The 16,923-nt window shown below is 35.9% G+C and overlaps 1 protein-coding gene across 2 annotated transcripts in view; it reads left to right on the top strand.

Annotated features, from left to right (window-relative positions):
- The window catches only part of CDK13 (cyclin dependent kinase 13), a 122,596-nt gene that overhangs the window by 1,950 nt on the left and 103,723 nt on the right, over positions 1-16,923 (top strand). The window lies entirely within an intron of this gene.

The raw sequence follows: 16,923 nt of genomic DNA, 5'->3' as shown, positions 1-16,923 counted from the left end.
ATGCTTCTTTTATATTCTTGTGTGAAATATTTTTTTCACCTGACCTTCCAGTCTTGGTTTTAGAAAGAAAAAAATGACGAGATTGTAGTTTCATTGTTTGTTTGTGTGACACTCAGTTGCTGATAACGTCATTTAAATACAGTCTAGTTGCTGTGATCCAGCATAGTGACCGAGTAAATGACTTAGTACTGAACGTTTCTTACACTATTACACTATCTGCTATTTAAATTATTTACATTAAAGTTAACTAGACCTTTGAGTATCAGGATTTTTGATCAAGTATCATTGAAAAGTATAATTTGATCTAGTGAAATTGGAGTAATTCTTTTATGCATCTGTTATGCCTTACCTGTTATGTAATACTATTTTCCAAAAAAAGTGTGTGCCTTGATATAAATTTATATCTTTTGAGTAAAATAAATTGAAAGTAACTTTTGAGGATATTTCATGTTCTTAAATTCCCTTAGATGTGTAGGAATTCTAGACTTTAGGGTATTAGAAAATGTTTGTCGGTTTTTTTTTTTCTATTGGTCTTTTCAATAATGCCAAGCAGCTGCTGAGCGTGGTTATGTTGAATACAATATGTGTACCTGTAAAATTAGATCTTCTTGAAGCGTCAGCCTAGTGTTTGTAAAGATGTGATTCCAGCAGAGATTTGTGTTTGCCTTTAAACCAAAACAGCTGTATAAATCTCCTCATTCTTGCAGGGTTGCAGTACTCTTAATGGTGCTAGTTGATGTGTTAAGCAGAGAATATCAAGATTGAACACTCAATTTCACCATATCTAGCTTCTATATCTTGTATGAGTTTATATTTTACTTTAAATGAAATAGGTTTGCCAAAATGTTTGTATTTTTTGCAGGTAAATTTGTTTTTTACTGATTAGGTCTAAGTTTCAGTGCTTTAGATAGATAGTAAGTGTATGATGCAAGTTTAAGAATGAATTTTGTGTTTGTCAGTCTTTTCAGTTGCTAGGTACTTCAGTGAGGTCCTTTATTATCTAATAGTGCTGTGTATTTTCTGTTTATTACAGAGCTGCGTTATGTGTGGTTAGGGGTATTATTTTACATTTAGCAAGTATTTATTGAGCATGTATTATATGCCAGATAACTGTTTTAGGGACTTAAATATAGCAGTGAAGAAAGACAAAGTCCTTCCCTTTATAAGCCTGGCATTCTAGAGGGTCATTCATACAGAATTTTTTCATGGTGTCTGTACTGATCACCCATGTTTATAAATGGTTGGATTTCGAAGAAGCTTTAGAATAGATTGGCCAACATTCCTGACAGCTAGCCTTTTGACTGTGTGCATGTATACATCTAATAGAGGTGGGAAGATGTTATATTACTTTGCGACAGCCTATTCTGTTAGATTTGGAACTTCTACTGCTGGTTTGTCCAGTTTCTTAGCAAGTCCCTGGGAGATTTCATTTCCTAAACTTTTAACAGGGAAATACTTGTTTTTTTGGATTATTTCAAGGATTAAATGAAAAATTTGTGTTTTGTTTGTATTTAAAATTGGTAAATTTTGCTGTATTTGTTACATCTCAATAAAACTGATATCTTTAAAGGGAAAAAATTTGTGTTTTGTGAAATATAGAAATATTATAGACTATTACAGAAACATAGCATTGTAGAATATTTATTGAATAGCTTGAATTGCTGGAGTTTTTCATATTGAAACCAGAAATCTGCCTCCACATAACTTCTGCTCAGTGCTTTGAGTTTAGCTTTTTGGAATAGTTCAGAGCAAACATGTATGCTGTCTCTTCAAAATGTAGACAGTTGTGTCTTCTGAGTCTTTTTGTCTGGCTCAAAAACCTAATTTTTCATACAGTTTTTAGATTTCACATTGTATTATGCCTAGTTTGTCAAATGTTCTACTTGAAAATAGAACTCAATGTATAGTTAAAATAGTTGATTGAAAAACTTGATTTTTAAATATAACAAATGTGTTGTTACTGTTTTGGAACAACTAATTGATCTCTCTTGTTCATGTTAATGCAGAAAGTTTTAAGTAATTATGGTAGATGGCCCACATTGTTTAATGAATAGACTGTTGGATTGTGAGCTCCATGAAGGCAATTAGCCTGTCTTGCCTACCATTGTGTTCCTAGTGCTCAGCATAATATCTGGCACCAGTAGACTTACTAATTGTTAAATGGGGACAGAAAGGGATGATGGAGTTTACTGAGCATATGAAATACTGTGGACCTGGATACTAAAGAGTTTAATAGCAACTGTGTGTTTTGCTATAGGAAATAGCAGAGTGATATTTTGTAGCACTCAGGGAGCTTATATAATAATGAATTGTCAGTGTAGATATTTTAAGGAAATGCATGCATGTTTAAAATGGTATTGAAACCATGAAAGTTTTTCTATGTATTCCTAGAATAAATGCTCTATTCCATTGACTTCTACTTCATGACTTCTACTTCCATTGACAACCTGCTCTTTGCCTCCATCTGAATCTTTAGCCCCCTGCTGCTCATGCTTTTCATAAAGTCCTTTTTTTACTTTTTTCTCTTTTAAAACCAGGTTACCATATTTTCTTTGCTAGTTGACAGTTGGGGTGGTAGAAGTCACATAATTCTGCTGATTGGCCTTACAATAAATGTGCAAGTGAACTGAAGAGGGGCTGTGTGGAATGAGAGAGAGTGGTACTGACATTTAGATTTTACTGAGTGCCAAGCATTGACCGATACTTAACATACATTCACCTGCAAAGTCATATTGTGGTTGGAACATTCTTTTTGATAGACTGGGAAATGGAACCTCTAAAAAGTTAAGTGATTTGTTCCAAGGTCAGCTTGAATTCAAATGCTGAGCTGATCCTCAAGTATAAACTCTTGATAGATATTGTGCTGTAGGGGTTCAGGGGAGCTGACCACCTCACTTGGTGATCTGCTTTGCTAAAATTTATCCCGTTTGGTTACTTGTGTGTTAATTTCTGTTTTCTGACCATCTCTGCAGCATTTTGAAGATTTAAAAAATTTTTCAAAAAACCCCAAATTCTTCTAAAGGTCCTTTCAGGTCATTTTGTCTTTTAATTTGTAGGTTTTATGAATAGGAGGCTAAAAACATTTCTTGGAGGCACTGGTAATATTTAGTTATTGCAATGGCATGTCTTGATCTGAAGTCACTCAAGTCAGACCAGTTGCTATCAGTACAATAAATTGCTATATGTAACTGATTCCTTTTCAGAACCTGTGGAAGTTCTTTTCCACCAAGAAGCAGCAGAATCCTCAATTATGGAATAATGAGACCCTGAGGATCTAAAGACAGGCATAAATTTAAATGAATTTATTAGTATTCACTTGCATATGTTGTAGGCTACCTCTGTTGTAGATTATTTAGTGTTTTGTCCTAAAAACCAATGCTCAGGAATAAATGAAGACATTCCAGGATTTTTAAAACACTATTACTCATAAAATACTAATTTGATATGTACTTACTAGAAATGTCATGAATATCCATAGATGAATTGAGTTCTTAAAATGCTTTTCAAAAGTGTTAAAAAGATAGGTTAGTTGAATAAATGCAGAAACACTCAGAAGGGGTGGAAATTCAGGTGAACTGTCTAAAATCTCTAAACCAGTAATCACCCCTTTCATTCCCAAGATGGCCTTATGTTTTGCTACTTCTCTGACCAAACCTTACCTGACATTTACATCTACTCATTCTGTATCACATTTTTGTTTTAACACTGATACTCAGGCCCTCATTTGTGATCAGACTTCCTGTTATTCTTTTCTTTCCTGTTCATCCATTCTTTTCTTCCCAGTTAATTCTTTATCCCGGAGAGTTTTCTGAAAATTTTGGTTAGGTTGTGTCACTTCCATTAATTAACTCCACATTTTCCTAGTGCATTGTCAGGTATGGCCTTTTATTATCTGGCCCTATTCTATCAGAGTTCTACTTTTAGAGGCACTTCTATTTCTCTACATTTTTACTTTTGCTGTTCCTTTAGCTTGAAATCTCTTTCTCTTCTTTGCCTCCACCTTTGCAGCTCAAAATCCAGCTCAAATTCCACCATCCTGAGACCTTTCTCCATTCATCCAGAAAAAGTTAATTCCTTTTTTTATATCCATATAGCACTTTGCTATAGCTTTAATGTAGAGCTTTTAAAAATTTAATTGTTTGTCTGACTACATTTCCCTACTAGATTGCAAGCTCTTAGAAGACAAATTCCAAAGTGTATTTATTAGTGGTTGAATTAATTTAAATATTTTTCTCCACAGATTAATGCAAGCCAACTTTTGCACAGATGCCAGTTGTATCTCTAAACTTACCTACTGTTTTGGTTCACATATACCCCAGGATGGGGGAAGTAATTGTTTTGATTTTTAAGTGAAGAATTTAAGAACCTCACTCTTTTAGCTTCTACTTAATTGGAATGAGTCAAGGATACTGGGAGTCACTTTTAATGTGAATAGAATGAATTCAGGGACTTCCCTGGCAGTTCAGTGATTAGGACTCTGTGTTTGGGGCCAGTGTTCAGATCCCTGGTTGGGGAACTAAGATTTCACACGAGAGCATGTGTGGGAGCCCTCCCCTACTTCCCCACAAAAGAATAAGTTCAGACTTAGTGTTTATATTTGCACTCTGTTGTGTGATCAAGATAATGATCTGTTTTTCTTGGTGAAAATTTTCTGAATAAACTTTATGTCAAACTTTCATTTCCTAACTCTGAAAAATTAATAGCTATTTCTGAAAAACCAGTTGAAAGTTAATGTTGTGTAATATTAATGTCTAAGGTCATTTAAATTTTTTATTCTGTATGCTTTCTATGAATGTCACTTAAGTTTTTGCTGTTATTTTTGTCTTTGGTTGATTTTGTTTCATATGTAGATACTTGTAAACTTTAAAGTGGATGTTGGAAGCAAAAGTGTTTGCTAGAAAAATCAGTTCTTGTTTAGTTGCTCAGTCATGTCCGTCTCTTTGCTACCTCCCATGTACTGCTGCATGCCATGCTTACCTGTCCTGTACTGGAGCTTGCTCAAACTCATGTCCATTGAGTCTGTGATGCCATCCAACCATCTCATCCTCTTTTGTCCCCTTCACTGCCTGCTTTCAATCTTTCCTAGCAACATGGTCTTTTCCAGTGCGTCAGCTCATCACATCAGGTGGTCAAAGTATTGGAGCTTCAGCCTCAGTCCTTCCAATGAATATTCAGGACTGATTTCCTTTAGGATTGACTGGTTTGATCTTGCAGTCGAAAGGACTCTCAAGAGTCTTCTCCAGCAACACAGTTCAAAGGCATCAATTCTTCGGCATTCAGCCTTTTTTATTGTCCATCTCTCACATCTGTGCATGACTACTGGAAAAACCATAGGTTTGACATGACGGACCTTTGTTGGCAAAGTAATGTCTCTGCTTTTTAATATGCTGTCTAGATTTGTCACTGTTTTTCTTTCAAGGAGCAAGTGTCTTAATTTCATGGCTGCAGTCACCGTCCACAGTGATTTTGGAGCCAAAAAATAAAGTCTGTCACTGTTTCCATTGTTTCCCCATCTATTTGCCACAAAGTGATGGGACCAGATGCCATGATCTTCATTTTTTGAGTGTTGAGTTTTAAGCCAGCTTTATCACTCTCCTCTTTCACCTTCATCAAGAAGCTCTTTAATTGCTCTACTGGAAGAGGTCAGTTTTCATTCCAGTCTGAAAGAAGGCAGGTCCAGAGAATGTTCAAACTGCTGTACAGTTGTACTCATGTCACATGCTAGCAAAGTATTGTTGAAAATCCTTCAAGGTAGGCTTCAACAGTATATGAACTGAGAACTTCCAGAAATCAAATTGCCAACATCTGTTGAATCATAGAAAAAGCTAGAAAAATCAGAGGAATTATTCACAGTGATTTTTGTTTCTTGAATTTCTACACATGCAAATTATGTTAGAATCTAGTGTTCTTAATGTGTTTAAAAAATAAATGTAGGTTAGAGCATAAAAATCTAGGCTAAAAGTTGGAATTTACATAAATGGAAATGAAAAAGGTAGTGAGAGGAACTGGAAACTGAAAGTAGTTAATGGGCCGCATGCCTCCCCTTTTCTGTTTCTGCATTTTCAGTTGCATAGGGATACTTTCACTGAGGTATTTTATTGACACTTCAAACTTAATTTGTCCACCTTTTAATTGATTATTTCACTTCTCTTGAAGTCATTTCTTTTTCTGACATTGCTCTTCATTATTTTTTATATGTCCTCGAAGAATAATAGAGGCTTACGTAGACATTTTGGTAGTACAGAGAAATATAAGAGATTAAAAGTCCCTTTGAATCCACCTACCTGAGATGATCACCCTGTGTCATTTTGATGAACATTCTACTAGACTTCTGTGCATATATTTGCAAGGACATAAGATTTTAGATAACATGCTCTATTTTATACCCTGTACTCCATAGTGTGCTTTTTTATATTGACTCCTAGTATTGTGTTATGTGAATAGATTGTAACTTATTTGGCCAAGTTTGTTTTGCTAGATTCTTAGTTTTTTGTTCTTTTTCCTATGATCATGTATGCATCACAAAATTTTTGTGTGCATTTGTTCATAATCTCTCCTAGATTGGATTTCCTAGGGATAAAATTGCTGGGGTCAATTTATAGGCTTATAAGCTTGATACACTATCATATTGCCATTTAGAAGACTTTTATCAATTTATATTTCCCTATGATGTGAGAGTGCCTGTTTCTTTGGTCTCACTATCACTTGGAATTGTCAGATGTCCCACTGTTTTTTTTTTTATTTGTGTTTCTAGTAAAGATGCCTTTATTTTCATTCATATATTGAATGTTCTAATTTCTTGATTCATTATTTTATTTGTTGTTTTTATAATTTATAAGAGCTCTTTGTATTAGATACTAAGTGTTTTTTGTGGTACTAATATTTTTGTGAGTCTTTTAACCTTCTTTATATAGCTTTTAGTTTTAATAAGTTTTTGATTTGTGTGTGCATACATGTTTTAAGTGGCATTAGTTTCTCTCAGACATCCAGTGGGAAAAGCTTAGTAGTACTTAACTCTTCTCCTTCACGAGTTCTGATGAATTGCTGGTTCTGATTGGTTCTTCTGTAATGTTCTTTGTGTGGTGTGTCTACCTCTGTGACCTTGTGGGCTGTCGCCTGCCAGTTTCCTCTGTCCATGGGATTCTCTAGGCAGCAATACTGGAGTGGGTTGCTATGTCCTTCTCCAGGGGATCTTACCGACCTGGGGATTGAACCTGTATCTGCCTGCGTCTCCTGCATTGCAGGCGGATTCTTTACCCACTGAGCCACCTGGGAAGCCACCTGGAAAGTAATGGTCTTTAGTGGGCTCTTACTTAGTTTGGAACTCTCTAGCTCATGTCTCTCGGAGAAGGCAATGGCACCCCACTCCAGTACTCTTCTCTGGAAAATTCCATGGACGGAGGAGCCTGGTAGGCTGCAGTCCATGGGGTTGCGAAGAGTCAGACAAGACTGAGCGACTTCACTTTCGCTTTTCACTTTTATGCATTGGAGAAGGAAATGACATACCACTCCAGTATTCTTGCCTGGAGAATCCCAGGGATGGGGTCACACAGAGTTGGAAACGACTGAAGTGACTTAGCAGCAGCAGCAGCAGCTGATGTCTCTTATTGTTGATTCTGCTTGCTTTTGGGCTTTACATTTTTGAGTCCCTCCTGTTTTATGCATTCAAATTAATCTTAAAATACCACATTGAATCTGTCATCTATAAAACTTGTTTATAGAGTCAAATTCTTGAGTTGGGTATTTAAGATTCTCCATTGTAGACAGATCTAAAATAACCTTATTTCTCACTGTACATGCTGATGACAATACAAACTGGACTCCTTACTATTCTAAAAATATGGAGTTGTAAGCTCCTGTACCTTGATTTATGTTGTACCTTTCATTGGCCAGTCCTGCGTGTCCATTCTTTGAACCATAGTTTGGGTGTCATCTTATCTATGAAGCCTTCATTAATCTCATCCCAAAGTGCTTTGTCTTAATGCTTTTTTCTCTGAGATCACTTTTATGTATACTTACTACATCCAGGCTTACATTAAATAGAATTCTCCTGCCTAACCCCAGGTATATTGGACATGTTTTATTTATTCATTTTTTAAAATTCAGTTTTATTGAAGTATAACTTTACATATAGTGTAATTCACCAGTTTTAAGTGTATAGTTAAATGGGTTTTGGCAAATATATACACACACACACACACACACACACATCTGTGTAACAGTCATCACAATCATAACTGGAGCATTTTTGTTGCCTCCGAAAGTTCCCTATGCCTCTTTGTGGTCCATTCTCTGCTTCTGCCTGTGGTCCTTGACAACCATGAATTTACTTTCTGTCACATTAGTTATACTTTTCTTGATGTCATATAAATGGAATTATATGGTATGTAATTTTTGATGTCTACCTTTTACTTAGCACGCCTTTGAGATTTAATGATGTTATTGTATGTTCTAGTGGTTTGTTCCTTTTTATTGCTGAGTAATATTCCACTTATGAATATACCACAGTTTGCTTATCCTGCTACCCAGTTGATAAACAATTGAATTGTTTCCAGTTTGGGGCTGTTGTGAACAAAGCTGCTGTGAACATTTGAATATACTTTTTTTTTTTTTGATGAGCAAATTAAGGGTGGGATTGCTGTGTTGTATGATTAAGTGAATGTTTGACTTTATAAGAAAATGCCAGCCTGTTTTCCAAAATGACTGTACCATTTTGCATTCTAGTTGGCCATGTTTGAACATTCCAGTTACTTTGCATTCTTACTGAGACTTCAGCTGTTGTTTTTGATTTTAGCTGTTCTAGTTGATACATAGTGGTATATCATTGCAGTTTTATTTACAGTTTCCTAATGTGGGCCTTAGAAATCATCACCACGAAAAAAGCTAGTGGAGGTGATGGAATTTCAGTTGAGCTATTTCAAATCCAGAAAGATGATGCTGTGAAAGTGCTGCAGTCGATATGCCAGCAAATTTGGAAAACTCAGCAGTGGCCACAGGACTGGAAAAGGTCAGTTTTCATTCCAATCCTTAAGAAAGGCAGTGCCAAAGAATGCTCAAACTACCGCACAATTGCACTCATCTCACATGCTAGTGAAGTAATGCTCAAAATTCTCCAAGCAAGGCTTCAGCAATACGTGATTCGTGAACTTCCACATGTTCAAGCTGGTTTTAGAAAGGGCAGAGGAACCAGAGATCAAATTGCCAACATCTGCTGGATCATCGAAAAAGCAAGAGAATTCCAGAAAAACATCTATTTTTGCTTTATTGACTGTGCCAAAGCCTTTGACTGTGTGGATCACAATAAGCTGTGGGAACTTCTAAAAGAGATGGGAATACCAGATCACCTGACCCACCTCTTGAGAAACCTATATGCAGGTCAGGAAGTAACAGTTAGAACTGGACGTGGACCAACAGACTGGTTCCAAATAGGAAAAGGAGTATGTCAAGGCTGTATATTGTCACCCTGCTTATTTAACTTATATGCAGAGTACATCATGAGAAACGCTGGGCTGGAAGAAGCACAAGCTGGAATCAAGATGGCCAGGAGAAATATCAATAACCTCAGATATGCAGATGACACCACCCTTATGGCAGAAAGTGAAGAGGAACTAAAAAGTCTCTTGATGAAAGTGAAAGAGGAGAGTGAAAAAGTTGGCTTAAAGCTCAACATTCAGAAGAAAACTAAGATCATGGCATCCGGTCCCATCATTTCATGGCAAATAGATGGGGAAACAGTGGAAGCAGTGTCAGACTTTATTTTTTTGGGCTCCAAAATCACTGCAAGTGGTGATTGCAGCCATGAAATGAAAAGACGCTTACTCCTTGGAAGGACAATTATGACCAACCTAGATAGCATATTAAAAAGCAGAGACTTTACTTTGCCAACAATGGTTCGTCTAGTCAAGGCTATGATTTTTCCAGTGGTCATGTATGGATGTGAGAGCTGGACTGTGAAGAAAGCTGAGCACTGAAAAATTGATGCTTTTGAACTGTGGTGTTGGAAAAGACCCTTGAGAGTCCCTTGGACTGCAAGGAGATCCAACCAGTCCATCCTAAAGGAGATCAATCCTGGGTGTTCACTGGAAGGACTGATGCTGAAGCTGAAACTCCAGTACTTTGGCCACCTCATGCGAAGAGTTGACTCACTGGAAAAGACCCTGATGCTGGGAGGGATTGGGGGCAGGAGGAGAAGGGGACGACAGAGGATGAGATGGCTGGATGGCATCACCGACTCGATGGACCTGAGTTTGAGTAAACTCTGGGAGTTGGTGATGGACAGGGAGGCCTAGAGTGCTGCAATTCGTGGGGTCGCAAAGAGTAGGACACGACTGAGCAACTGAATTGAAAGAATAGTATTGTTGAGCTTCTTCCTAGTTGCTCTTCGTGTCTTCCATGAAGTATCTTAAAATGTTTTGTCCATATTCTTTGTGAATTGAATTGCTTGTCTTATTGAGTTGTATGAGTTCGGTACATATCCTGGGTACAAACTCTTTATCAGGTAACATATTTTGTAAAGATGAACCAGTCTGTGGCTTATCTTTTCTTAACAGTAATTTCAAAGAGCAGAAATTTTTAATTTTCATGGAATCCCACTTGGCAGTCATTTTATTTTATGATTTCTGTTCTTTGTCCTCCCATTCTGCCCTCAAACTGCCCAATTCATGTTCAGAGGTTTTCTCCTTGAGTTTTTTTTTTTTTTAATTGAAATATAGTTGATTTACGGTCTTGTGTTAGTTTCTGGTGTATAGATATATATGTATATGTATATATATCCTTCTTCATTATTGATTATTATGAGATATTGAATATATATATCCTTGGCTTTGTAATATATATTTTTAATTTGTCACAGTCTACCTTCATGTATCATACAACATTACAGGAGCATATCTCCATTTTCTTCTTGTCTTTTGCACTGTTCTTGTCATGTTTTATTTCTACATGTGTATAACCTAACATGTTATACGTAGACATGAAATGTAAAATGAGAAAAAAAAGTTACTTACCTACTTTATATATCTTTTCTTTTTAAAAAATGTCTCATTTTATTTTTGGCTGTGCTATATCTTCATTGCTGTGTAGGTTTTTCTCTAGTTGAGATGAGCAGGGGCTTCTCTCTAGTTGTGGTGTGTGGGCTTCTCTTTGCAGTGACCTCTCTTATGGTGGTTCTCAGGCTCTAGAGCATAGGCTCAGTAGTTGTAGCACATGGGCTTATTAGTTGCTCTGTGACATGTGTGATCCTCCCAGATTAGAGATTGGACCCGTGTTCGTTGCATTCTCATGCCTTGGCAGGCAGATTCTTTACCACTGAGCCACCAGAGAAGGCCTTATATATACTTTTTCAAACATTTCTCTTTCCTTTGTATAGACCCAAATTTTAATATGATATTTTTTCTGCAGCCAGAGGGATGGTTTTGAACATTTCTTTTAATGTAGGTCTGCTGTTTTATCTGTTTGAAAAAGTCTCCATTGTGAAAGATATTTTTGCTAGGTATAGAATGCTGTATATACTTTTTTTTCCCCCAGGTACTTATTTCATTTCTAGCTTGCGTAATTTGATGAGAATTTTCGTAATTGTTTTTACTTCAGCCACTGGATTTTAAGTTCCATGAAGTTCTTTTTTAATCTTAGTGTCTCTTAAGCATTTGTCATCTATGTGTATCTATAGGTGATAGATACTTGACGAATAATTTTAGATTGATTTGAATTACAAAATATCCTGCTTTTCAAAATTGAATAACACTTCATAGGGATTGCATTGAATCTAGAGATTAATTTGAGAGTATTCCTGTCTTTATCCATTGCTTGTATTGTTGGTGTTCAGTTGCTCAGTTGTGTCTGACTTTGCGAACCCATGGGCTGCAGCGTGCCAGACCTTCCTGTCCTTCACCTTCTCATGGAGTTTGCTGAAACTCATTACCAAACTTGAGTTGATGATGCCATCCAACCATCTCATCCTGATTGAGACCTGATGCTGGGAAAGACTGAGGGCAGGAGGAGAAGAGGGTGACAGAGGATGAAATTGCTTGTATATAAAACTATTAATACATTTTGCTATTAACAGGGTCTCATATTGGCCTTGAAATAAATTCATGATGACCAGAGCTAGACTAATCAAAACTATGTGCCTCTGTGCAAGTGAGGTATCAAGCCCTTTCTGTGTTCTCCTGTCTTTCTTTTTTCTCTCTTCAGAAATACATTTGAAGACATGATTCAGTGAAACATGAAGACAGGGTTATGCTCAGTGGATTAGAACTTGTTTGCCTGAGCAAATCAGCAAAAGTCAGCCGTGTGTTTTCTTTCTTTCTTTTTTTTTTTTTTTTTAACTTTTAGTGTTGTGTTAGGACCATAAGGAAAGAAGATATACCTTTAAAATAAACATGAAGCAATTCGGTGTTATTTATTTTTTCTAGTTTTAAAGTATTGTATTACTCTGGTTTTAAATGGTGCAGTCAGTGGTTTTTAGTATATTCACAAAATGAATAATTCCTGCATAATAAAAAAAACTGAAACAACTTAAGTACTCTGAATAGGGGAGCAGTTAAATAATTTATGGCACAGATATATGATTTGTAAATATTTTTCTCCCTTTGTATCACTTTGCTGATGTCTATTTGTATCACTTTGCTGATGTCTGTTAAACACAAAAAGTTTTAAATTTTGATGAAATCTAGTTAATTTTTCCTTTTGTTGCTTGTACTTTGGTGTCATATCTAAGAAGGCATTTCCTAATTGAAAGTCACAAAAATTTTCTCCTGTATTTTCTTCAAAGGGTTTTTATACTTTCAGTTCTTTTTTTTTTTTTTTATACTCTCAGTTCTTACATGCTGGTCTTTGATCTAGTTAGAGTTACTTTCCTGAAATCTCAGTTCCATTCTGTTGATTTACATGTCCATCCTTGTGCTAGTATGACACTCTGGATTATCCTTACTTTGCAGTAATTTTTGAAATCAGAAAGTATGATTGTGTTTTTATGGGAGTGGTGAGGGTGGTGGAGAGATCCTTTACATTTCCACATGAATTTTAGGATCAGCTTGTCAATTTGTACAAAAAAGAAAGTTAAGGATTTTCATAGGAATTGCACTGAACCTGAAGATTAGTTTGGGAATATTACCAATATTCTTAATAATGTTAAGTCAACTAATACCTGAACATGGAATGTCTTTCCATTTATATTTTCCTTAATATTGTCAATGGTGTTTTAAGTTTTTAGGTACAATCTTGGCACCTTTTTTGCCAAATTTATTCCTAGATTTTTCTTTTAAGGCTATTGTAATGGGAATTGATTTTGTAAGTTAATTTTTTTTGTAAATTTAAAAAACTTAGTGAAGTATAGTTGATCTGCAATGCCATGTTAATTTTTGCTGTACAGCAGAGTGACTTGGGTTTATATGTAATATGCTTTTTCATATTTTCATTATGATTTATCATAGAGTATTGAGTGTAGTTCCCTTTGCTATACATTAGGGTCTTATTTCTTAAGTAGATTTTGATTGTCCATTGCTGCCGAGTAAAACTAATGTAGATTTCTGTTGCGGGGGCGGGGGGGGTGGCTACTGTTCATGGATTGAGGGATCTTGGTTCCTCAACCAGGGATTGAATTTTGGGCCTTGGCAGTGAAAGTGCTGAATCCTAACCACTGGACTTCCAGGGAATTCCTTACAGTAGATTTTTCTGTATTGACCATGTATCGTACATCTTGCCGACTTGTTTGTTTGTTCTAATAATTTTTTAGTGGTTTCCTTAGGGTATTTTATATACAAGATGTGTTATCTTATCTGCAAATAGAGAATGCTTTACTTCTTTTTTACCTCTACTCTAGTCCTTTTTCTTGTCTAGTTGTAGTGGCTAGAAGTTCAGGTCCAGTGTTTATTAGAAGTGGTGAAATTGGACTTCCTTACTTTGTTCCTGATCATTTAGGGAAAGCATGCAGTCTTTCTCCACAAAATGATTTTAGCACTGAATTTTTCATAAAATGCCTTGTTTTATTTTTTGATTGAAGTTGTTTCTCTCAGAGTCTTTTTTGGTGTCAAAAAAATTCCAAAGGCTTTGGTTGTCCCATATACCCAAGCCTGTATAATTATCACTGTTGTCCTGTGGGCTAGGAGAAGAGGAAACTGTCCTACTTTGTGTGTAATGGTTGGTCACATCGGTTGCTTCATATGCAGTGCCCAAAAAACATTTGAAAAATGCTTGTTATGGAAGATATATGCATTGATAATAGTATTTCCTTTAGTTAGTGTTACTTGAAACTGGAAGTGGAAGTTGCTCAGTCATGTCCAACTTGTTGCGACCCCGTGGACTGTACAGTCCATGGAATTCTCTAGGCAAGATACTAGCCATTCCCTTCTCCAGGGAGTCTTCCCAACCCAGGGATTGGACTCAGGTCTTCACCATAGCAGGCGGATTCTTTACCAGCTGAGCCACCACGGAAGCCCTAGTGTTACTTAAGCACACATAATTTTATAAATTTCAGTGTGTAAAATTAAGCAGTTGGTGTACTGGAATAAATGGTACAACTTCTTTCGTTTTTATCGAGGAAAGTGACAATGTAAAAAAACAATTTAAAATACCATATATTTTGGTTTGTAGTAATTTCTAGTAGTGTTCATCTTTAAACTTTTCTGTTGGTGTTTATCCTTAAATTTTTCTGTAATTTTCAGTTTTCTACAGTGAAGTGGTGTGACCTTTTTTTAACCTATGCTTTTTTTTGCATTTGCATATGTAATACTTGAAAACAATACGGAGGCATAGCAAGATGTGAAAGCTGCCTTTTATGTCCTTTTCATTTCCATTTCCTTCCAAATATATAACAATGTAAATAGATTGGTGTACATCCTTTTTTTGCATACATGCTTACATATAAACATGTGTTCATAAACATTAAAGATGTTTTTATGCCATAAATGTTCTTTACTGTTTTTTTAACAGTAGTATGTGAAAATGTTTCTAAAACTACATAGAATTCCATAATGAAATTTATCAAGTTTTATTTAACCATCAACTGTTGGGCACTAAGCTATTTTTTTTTCATTATTTTTGATTTACAAATAGTCCTTTTAAGTATATGCTAGGGATAACTTTTGACAGCATATGATTTTGTAGCATATGTTCTTGTAGCATATGTTCTTAAAAGTGGAATTACAGTTCGAAAGCATTTGATAGATACTACCAAATTGCCTTTTTAAAAAAGACTTAGTTAGCAATTTTATATTTTCTCTGATAATTTATGTGAGTGACTATTTCTTTTTATTCTCATGACTACTTGATATTTTCAGAATTTTTCTTTTTGCCATCCTGTTGGATGTAAATTTATTATCAGCATTTTATTTTGCTTTTTTCTGGTTACCAAAGAGGCGAGAGCATTAAAATTTCTTAAATGACCATTTGTATTTCTTCTGTGACCGAATTATTTTTCTAATTAAGAAGACCCTCTAGTTATTAAAAAGAAGGAGCAAACACAGTTTTACATTAGAAAAAGTAGTTTTGTTCACTAAATCCCCATGGGGTAATTAATGTAAAATGTTTGGTTAATAAAGAATAAATTCTTTTCAGTGTTTACCTGAATAAGCTAATTAACTAAATGTGATTCTGTCTCCTAAATCTTCTTAAAGTAGAATTTTATCAGTGGACCTATGCCCATTAATTGACTAGCTGGATATGTGTTACCCAAAGCATTCTTTAGTATTAATATTTGCAGTCAGTCAGTCACAGAAGTAGATAACTTGTTCTTAACTTTTATTCATCTATTCAGTAAGTATCTTTTGATCTCTTACTATATGCCATACATAGATTTAGGCATTGGGGCTATAGTGGTAAATGAGACATTGGTTGAGGAGAGGGGTGTATATGTACTAATTTATCTTTCTGATGAGGGGAAGCCTTACTATAAAGTTGACAGTTAAATGGAGACCTAGGCAATGGCACCCCACTCCTGTACTCTTGCCTGGAACATCCCTTGAACGGAGGAGCCTGGTAGGCTGCAGACCATGGGGTCACGAAGAGTCAGACACGACTGAGTGACTTCACTTTTCACATTCATGCATTGGAGAAGGAAATGGCAACCCACTCCAGTGTTCTTGCCTAGAGAATCCCAGGGACGGAGGAGCCTGGTAGGCTGCCGTCTATGGAGTTGCGAGTCGGACAAGACTGAAGTGACTTAGCAGCAGCAGCAGATGACAAAAGTCAGCTGTGTGATGATCTAAGCACCCCAGGAAGATAAAAAATAATATTTTAAGGTATGAAGTCAAGAAGCATGGCCTTTTTTTTTCTTTCTTCACGTTAAAAAAATTGCAGTTTATTTACCATGTGTTAATTTCAGGTGTGCAGTAAAATGACTCATACATCTATATCCCATATAACTCTTCTTTTTCAGATTCTTTTTCATTGTAGCTTATATAAGATATTGAAGACAGTTCCCTGTGATACGCCTTACTGTTGTAGGTCCTTCCTGTCCATCTGTTGTAAATACAGTTGTGTGCATCTGTTAATCCTGATCTCCGGTTTATCCCCTCCCCTCCTTTTTCCCTTTGGTAGCCATAAGTTTGTTTTTAGTGTTTCTGAGTCTGTTTTGTAAATAAAAGTTAATTTGTATTATTTCTTTTTAGATTCCTCATGTAAGTGATATCATATGGCTATTTGTCTTTCTCTTTCTGACTTACTAGTATGATCATCTCTAGGTCCATCCATGTTGCTGCAGATGGCATTATTTCATTCTTTTTTATGGCTGAGTAATCTGTTGTAGATACCTTATCATCTTTATCATTTCATCTCTTGATGGACATTAGGTTGCACAGTGTGACCTATTGAAGACTTGGGAAAGAGGCTTGTGTGGCTGGACCCATAAAGACATGTAAGAAATAAATGAAGGAGAAGGATGTAGTATGATGTGGTAGCAATAAATGATGCCTGCCTTTGAACTGG

This window comes from Muntiacus reevesi, chromosome 6 (assembly GCF_963930625.1).
Source record: "Muntiacus reevesi chromosome 6, mMunRee1.1, whole genome shotgun sequence".
Classification (NCBI taxonomy): domain Eukaryota; kingdom Metazoa; phylum Chordata; class Mammalia; order Artiodactyla; family Cervidae; genus Muntiacus; species Muntiacus reevesi.
The sequence above is the reverse complement of the archived record's forward strand: the minus strand, read 5'-3'. Positions and strand labels throughout refer to the sequence as shown.